This window comes from Dromiciops gliroides, chromosome 2 (genome assembly GCF_019393635.1).
Source record: "Dromiciops gliroides isolate mDroGli1 chromosome 2, mDroGli1.pri, whole genome shotgun sequence".
Lineage (NCBI taxonomy): Eukaryota > Metazoa > Chordata > Mammalia > Microbiotheria > Microbiotheriidae > Dromiciops > Dromiciops gliroides.
Window position 1 is genome coordinate 181,236,510 of NC_057862.1, and position 7,397 is coordinate 181,243,906.

Below are 7,397 nucleotides of genomic sequence, written 5' to 3' on the forward strand. Positions count from 1 at the left end.
ACAACACAGTTGTGAGCTAATTAATTGATGAAATTCTAGCAGTTATGCCTTGGACAAATACTGCTGTCAGTTCAAATTGGCACTCTGGGAATGGAGAGAGTAGTCACAGACCCTTCCACCCTGCTAGATGGGCAGAGAAGGATGATAATAACCCCAGGGAGCTTTGGGTATGACTTCTGAAACATGGGGTTCATAAGAAAGCATTTGATGGTCTGCCTATGGGGCATGCTAGGAAAACTGTACAGAGAAACCCAACAGCTAAACATTAGAGGACTTTCAGCCCCACCCAAGCCTGAGATATCATCTTAACCCCCTTCCTCATTTGGATTATTCAGTATAGACTACAGAGGACAGTCTATGAAGGGAAAGAATATTAGGCTTAGTATCTATGTGAGCCTTTTTAGCAACTTCTAATCATGTTATTGTTGGTAGGGTCAAATGAAAACCCTTAGTTATCCAAAACATCCTATGTAGTTAATACCTACAATATTGGGTCCCAAAGAGGTTGAAAGATATTACTTCTCTATTAATGTTGTAATGGAGATGAAGGCAACCACATGAGGGAAATGCTGTTCCTATAATATAACTTTTCCCTAACACATCAAAGGCATACAAAGATAGAATGGAACTTGACTTCTCTAGATGTAGCATGCCCTCTCCCCCACCATCTCCGTATGGTAACATCTCTGGTGATCAGGTCAGCAGAATATAGCTACTCCCATAGTATTTAGGCACCCACCAAGTCCAAAAGGCCCAGATTCCATGTTACTGAGACTTTTTACGCCCCCAGATGATCATGAAGCTGCATTAGGGAAGCTGGGCCAATCAGGTCCTGGTGCAGCTTTGTCCTAGGCCTACTCCATGTTGGTTGAAGGGGCAGGGAAAAAAGTCATCAGTGAAATACCACTCCTATCACAGAGTGCCTACCCATTCTAAACCATAATTTCTCAAGCATGAAGCAGAATCTCTTGTGCTTCATGAATATGTCCTCAGTACACAGTTATGTCCAATCTTTCATGACCTTTCTATGACTTTTTATAAGATAGAAGATGGCACTATATCTGGTGGAGTAAAGGGGGAAAATAGTCAGTGGCTACTAGATAATTTGCACTGTCTGAATACCAGGAGGGGTAGATGATGGATTAACTTCTTGCATGTTCCAGCAATTTGATAGGTTAAGTTTAACTGGAAAAAAAGTGAATCACTTATCAAAGGCATCCACTCAGCCCCTGTGCAAGAGTTTACTTAACTTATTATACTCTGTTCTTAAATATTTTCAGAGGTTGGAACCCACTGAACTATATATAGGGGTAAACACAGTAAAGGTATGAGAAGGGAAAAGGAGTAGAGAGAGGGTGCCATCTACTAATACCTATTCCACATGATCTTCTGATAATGAGGTTTAAAAAATAAGTCTGAATAGTCTAAAGCTAATTCTGTAATTTTGGAGGAGATCCTAAGAACAGAACCTAAGAGAGAAAGAAACATAGGAAAGAAGGAAGGAAAGAAGGAATGGAGGAAGGAAGGGAGAATTTCCTAAGTTCATCTAAAAAAGGTGGGGAAGGCATATCTGACTTCTTTCCTTATTCAGAAAGTGTAGTCACTGTTTGTGACCCTCCAAGTACTCCAGATGATGAGTTCCCCAGTCTCCCAAGTAATCACTCAGGGGTGAAGAAAGTATCTTCTTCATCCATCTTCAAATTCGATGGAGAAGTTCACACTTTAATAAAACAATGAGCAGAAATTAGAAATCTTGAATTTGGTTGATCTGGAAGGAATTTGTAATGTTATTTAGACCAACCCCATTACTTAATGAGTAGAGAAACAATTCTTTTCCCTAGATCACAGAGCAAGCTATTAGCAAACAACAACTACAATCTAGTCCAGGACTTTTTACTATAAAAATTTGCCATTTTTCTATTAAAGAAAAGGGCATCTAATGAAGTTGCCCTCTCTCACAAGGGCCAGGAGCAATTAGGCTTGCTAAAGCTGGCTCCCCTTCCCTTTACTTACCTCTGCCTAGGTAAGTTACCTTTGTGTCTTATTTTCTACAACTATAAAATGAGGGGAGTTGGACTAGAGGTTGTCTAAGGTCTAGTCCAGCACTAGATCCTATAAATTCTCATCTGCTGTGTGCCCCAGGTCCCATGAAGACAGCTATTAAAGATAGCGTGAAAAGTGTCTTGCATTTATCTTTCTTGCAGCTTACAAAGCACTTTTCTAAAAAATCTTTTACAATAGATAGTATTATTATCTCCATTTTACTGATGAAGATATTTCATCTTATTTAAGTAAATTGAGAAAGTTCAGGACACAAAATTAGATCTTCTGAATGAAAGACAAGTGACCTTTATATAAAGCTTCAGCACTTCTCACTCTAGTAATTAACTCTTAATTAGTCTCTCTGCTTCCAATATCTTTCCTCTTCAATTCATCCTCCACACTGTTGCCAAACTGATTCTTAAAGCACAAATGGCTATGTTACACCTCTGTTCAAACATCTTCAGTGGCTACCTATTGTTTCCATGATAGTCTCTGTGTCCAGAGTGCCAGCACAGGACATTACTCATAGTCATAGTTTAATAAATGTTGATGGAATGAATGGAGTTGCCTCCAGGGGGATTGAGTTGACCTAACAGGGAATTTGTCAAGCAGAGACTAGATGAACATTTGTTGATGATGCTATAGGGAGAATTCATTATTTAGATGGGGGTGAACATGAAATCTGAGGTTCGAATAAGTTTGTTATCTAAAGGTTCTACATATTTATTTGGAAGAGTCTGATTTTCCAATTCATGATGCAACTTAATGATAATATATCTCATAATGAATGAAGAAATATTGAAACATAGCAAGGAGAGATGGGGGAGCATGGGAGACCTAAATAGAAATGAAGTTAGAAGGATAAAAAGAACAGCTGTGAAATGGTATGACAGAATTTAAAATAATCTCTCTTACCCACCAGTCCTGACACAGAATATGAGGCAGCATCGGGGATCAGAGAAAGCCAGATTCCTCCTTAACCGTCCTCCTTAAAATCACTTTTCAAGAAAATGAACTCTATAAAGTTCTTCCCTACAAAGGAAAAATAGTACTTTCCCTGAACGTTACTGATCTATTTATACTACTGAGATCCAGCTCATGAATGGCTTCCCCTGGTAGGTGTGTCTTAGAGGCACATTTTTTTTTCCTAAGGGAAAAACCTTGGAACATTTACCTGGCAATGAAACAGGGAGGGTAGAGGAAATGCAGAGACATGTCCTAATACATGAGGGAAAATAATGTTCTGGTTGATGTGAAATAATGTCCTGTGAGAATGTATCTATTTGGAATGACAAATGATAGAATGCGTATCCACAGATTTGACAGATAGACATTCTCTTGAAGGTAAAAAAAAAAAAAAAAGAAAAGTTCAAATAAAAGCCATACCCAAGTACTATGGTGTAACCACAGTCAGAGAGGCAAAGTAGTTGCTTTGTGGGGATAGGGAGGCAGCAATTATTACCAATAGCCTTTTCAAAGAAGTGAGTTCCTCGTTCTGCTCTGACAGCATATAAAAAGCTGAGTGAGTGAACTACCAGGGATACATTTTGCTATAAGCAAGTCTAATATTCTTTTGTTGCAAATTTATTTGAGGTGAAAAGTGAAAAGATTAAAAACAGCTTAAAATCATTGGCTTCAGGAGTCTTGTTCCTAGTTACATTTACCAATGTGCCTCTATTTTCCCATTAAAAAGGAGCAATTGCTACTGGCCTCAGACACTTGACACTAGCTGTGTGACCATGGGCAAGTCACTTAACCCTCATTGCCCCGAGCAAAAAAAAAAAAAAGGAAATGGTCTTTATTAGCTAATAGCCTGGCCTGGCCCAGTCCTAGCTTTCCAACATTCTTATAAACTATTTCTTTTCATGTACCATATAGTCCTTCTTTTCATATTGACTTACGTTCTATTCCTCTCGCATTATGCTACCCGTTCTACTTCCTTGCCTTTCTATCGACATTCCCCATGCCCTAGGATGATCTGCTTCCTCACCTCCTTTCCCAGACCTGCCTCTGACTTTCTGGATCTCAACAACTAGAACCTCCTCATCTTAGAATAGTCTTCTGCCAAGGCAATCTCTTTGTTCCATTGGTGAGCTCTTCCCAAGGCCTCCATTTTGGAGAAGGGCCCAAGCTGGCCTACTTTCACTGCCCTCCTGGCTCTGCTCAGATTTTCTTCACCTCATTACCATTGCCAGATACTTCCTCTCCCTTCACAATAACTTTTTTTTTTCGAGACTATAGGGAGTTAAGTGACTTGCCCAGGGTCACACAGCCAGTAAGTGTCAATTGTCTGAGGCCACATTTGAACTCAGGTACTCCTGAATCCAGGGCCAGTGCTTTATCCACTGCACCACCTAGCTGCCCCCCACAATAACTTTTAAGCTTCTTTTTTGTGTTATCTTCTTCCATTAGAATGTAAGATCCTTGAGGGCAGGGGTTGTCTTTCTTTTTACTTGTATTTATATCCTCAAGATGACTTAGAACAATGCCAAGTACATAGTAAGCACTCAAATGATAGTTGCCTTGTCTTGTTTTGTGGTCTTGGAATCTCTGACTTCTTCCAAGAATCAGCTCAAACACTACCTTTTATAGGAGGCTTTTCCCCATTCTCCCCTGATATTGTCTTCCTCTCTAAGATTACCTTCCATCTACCTTGTATGTATCTTGTAGGTTGTCCCTCTATTAGTCTGTAAGCTCCTTGGGTACAGGAACTGTTTTGGGGTTGTTTTTATTTTTTTGTTGTTTATCCCAGCACTTGGCAGACACACAGTAATCCTTTAATACTTTTCCTCATCCTCATCCCCATCCTGCACCCAAATGAACATTGATCTCGGCTCCTTGAACCACCCTGGGCTCTGATAGGTGGGTCCTTTTTACCTTATCTTACCTAGAACTAGGCTTCTGTGGTGGGAATGTAGTGGGACCCCAAGAAACTAAAGATATCAACACCCAAGGAATCCTTAAACTTTTCCAAGGGAAAAGCAGCTCTGCCTCCCATCAGAGGAGTGCACTGTGGCTCCGCACAACTCTGGTATGCTGATGAGCAACACCAAGGTCTGCAAGATGATTTGCAAGATATGGATGGGTGCTTCCTATCTTCCAGGTCCCCCATTATTCCAAAATCCCCTCCCTGTTGTTTGCATTTCCCTCCCACTTGCTTTGTAATTTTCTCCCCTTTGTTTTGTAAACATACAAAAGACCAGGTCTTATCTCACTCAAGTGGGACAGTTTTTCCATAGTGATTCTGTCTTCCTAATAAATCTCTTTTTATTTTATAAGATTTGTGATGAGCCTCCAATTCTTTGGGTGAACTAGTCCCCCCATCCAGGTCACAAGAGTCCACATACACACACACTCACACACACACACACACACACACACTTCCATATCACTTCCCCACCATGAACTTCCCTTTGTTTGTTGTCTTCCCCCATTAGAATGTGAGCTCCTTGAGGCCAGGGATATCTTTCTTCTATTTGCAAGCACTGTGTCTAATACAGAGTAAATACTCAATAAATGTTGATTGATTGGAAACACCTGGGTGCTGGGATCGAGTAGATTGTACTGTACTGCTTCTGCTTCTGTTACTATTGTATAATGCCCTTCTATAATGTGTTCTTGAATTAGAGATGAATTAATAAGGCAAACAACTAGTGATATAAAAAGTGAGGGGGTGGGGGATAGAGAGGCAGTTTGGTGGCATAATGGATAAAGCACCAGCTCTGGATTCAGGAGGACCTGAGTTCAAATCTGGCCTCAGACACTTGACACTTACTAGCTGTATGACCCTGGGCAAGTCACTTAACCCTCATTGCCACGCCAAAAAAAAGAAAGAAAGAAAAAGAAAAAAAAAAAGGTAAGAGAAGCCAAGAGAATGGGGAATATGAACTATAATCTGAATAGATTATTCACACCAAATCCCGGACTACTAAAGAGAAAAGCACCACCAAAAAAGAAAGGAACAGAGCCAAGATTATGCATCAGGGATCTGTTTTACAGTCAGAGCAAGGCATGGGAATCTGGGGGTTATGTCTGTGTCCTCAGGAGTCGGGTGCTACATATAACAGAGAGAGTTTTGATCAAAAGTCCATACTCTGGTGCTGAGTAGAAAAGAAGACTCAGGCATTTGTCGTAGCAATCCACTATCACACGCTTTCAAAAAAAGAATTCCAACTTGCTTACTTTCTATATGCCAGTCCACAATCTCACAGACCTTTCTATGCTTCCCACACTGCCTTTCCATCCATAGGGCAATATTCAAATAACAGATGTCACCCCTAGGCCCACCTGTTTCATCACTGGAATAATGATCTGTTTAAATATAACTGTTGTTTTACTTGGCGGGGGGCGGGGGGGGGGGAAGGGGAAGGAGGGAATGCTTTACATTTAGAGTACTTTACGCTTATTAGGTCTATATTGTGTTCTCTGGGGCACACCAAGGAATCTTCTCCTTGAGAAACTAAACCAGAGGACAGATAACGCCTAGAGAGATAAACTGAACCAAATCAGACTGAGCTAGCTTGGGATTCCTACCCTTCATTCTGGTCTCCCTTACCCGGGGGAGATAAATTTGGGTGTGGCTGCGGCCTTTGTGTTCTGAAGAGGGATCTGTAGCCACCCCTCACCCAATTCCTCTAGTCACTACCAGTGGGGGATGGTCCTCCACTGCTCACCCAATTCCTCTAGTCACTACCAGTGGGGGATGGTCCTCTCTCACTAAAGGAACTTTTCACGGGCAGATGGTCCACCCCCATCAGTCCTCTATAAAAGTACCCTCCAGTCTCCTGTTCGAGGAGATTTGGTACCTCTGAGCCATGTGCTTTATGCCAAATCTCCCCATGAAAAGTCCAAGGATTTCTTTCATGGTTTCCCTCCCCCTACCCTTCCCTTCCCTTGCTCCTAAATAAACTATCACCTTATTCTAACTACGTTTTGTGTGCAAGAGGGTGTAATTCTTTAAAGAGGAATTCCTAAGAACCTCAACCCTAATCCAACCCGTACCCCACTTCCCACCATTACAATATTCACATAAAATATGTTGAAAAATATATTTTTCATGATTAAAATATTTTAAAATAGGTATTATATTAAAATATATTTCAAAATATATTATATTAAACATATTTTAGATATTCAAATATATAACGTATATTAACTCATTTGATCCTGACAGACACTGTGAGATAGGTATTTCTAACCTTTTTTCACAAGTAAGGAAACTGAGTCTCAGGGTCACAAAGAAATAAAGACGAGTCCAAGTCCAGCATTATTTCTAATACATTATGGGCCTCTCAGAAGCCAGCTTGCCTCTCAGTACACTAGGCAAAAGCAACTTCAGGGAGTCAGAGAGTTGA

At 40.6% G+C, this 7,397-nt stretch overlaps 1 protein-coding gene across 1 annotated transcript in view; it reads right to left on the reverse strand.

The window, feature by feature from the left end:
• The window catches only part of LOC122742619 (olfactory receptor 4F6-like), a 76,888-nt gene extending 73,862 nt beyond the window's left edge, over positions 1-3,026 (reverse strand). The window contains exon 1 of the mRNA XM_043986966.1: positions 2,959-3,026. The gene's annotated coding sequence lies outside the window, so the exon portion shown is untranslated. The remainder of the gene's footprint in view (positions 1-2,958) is intronic.
• Positions 3,027-7,397: the final 4,371 nt, after the last annotated feature.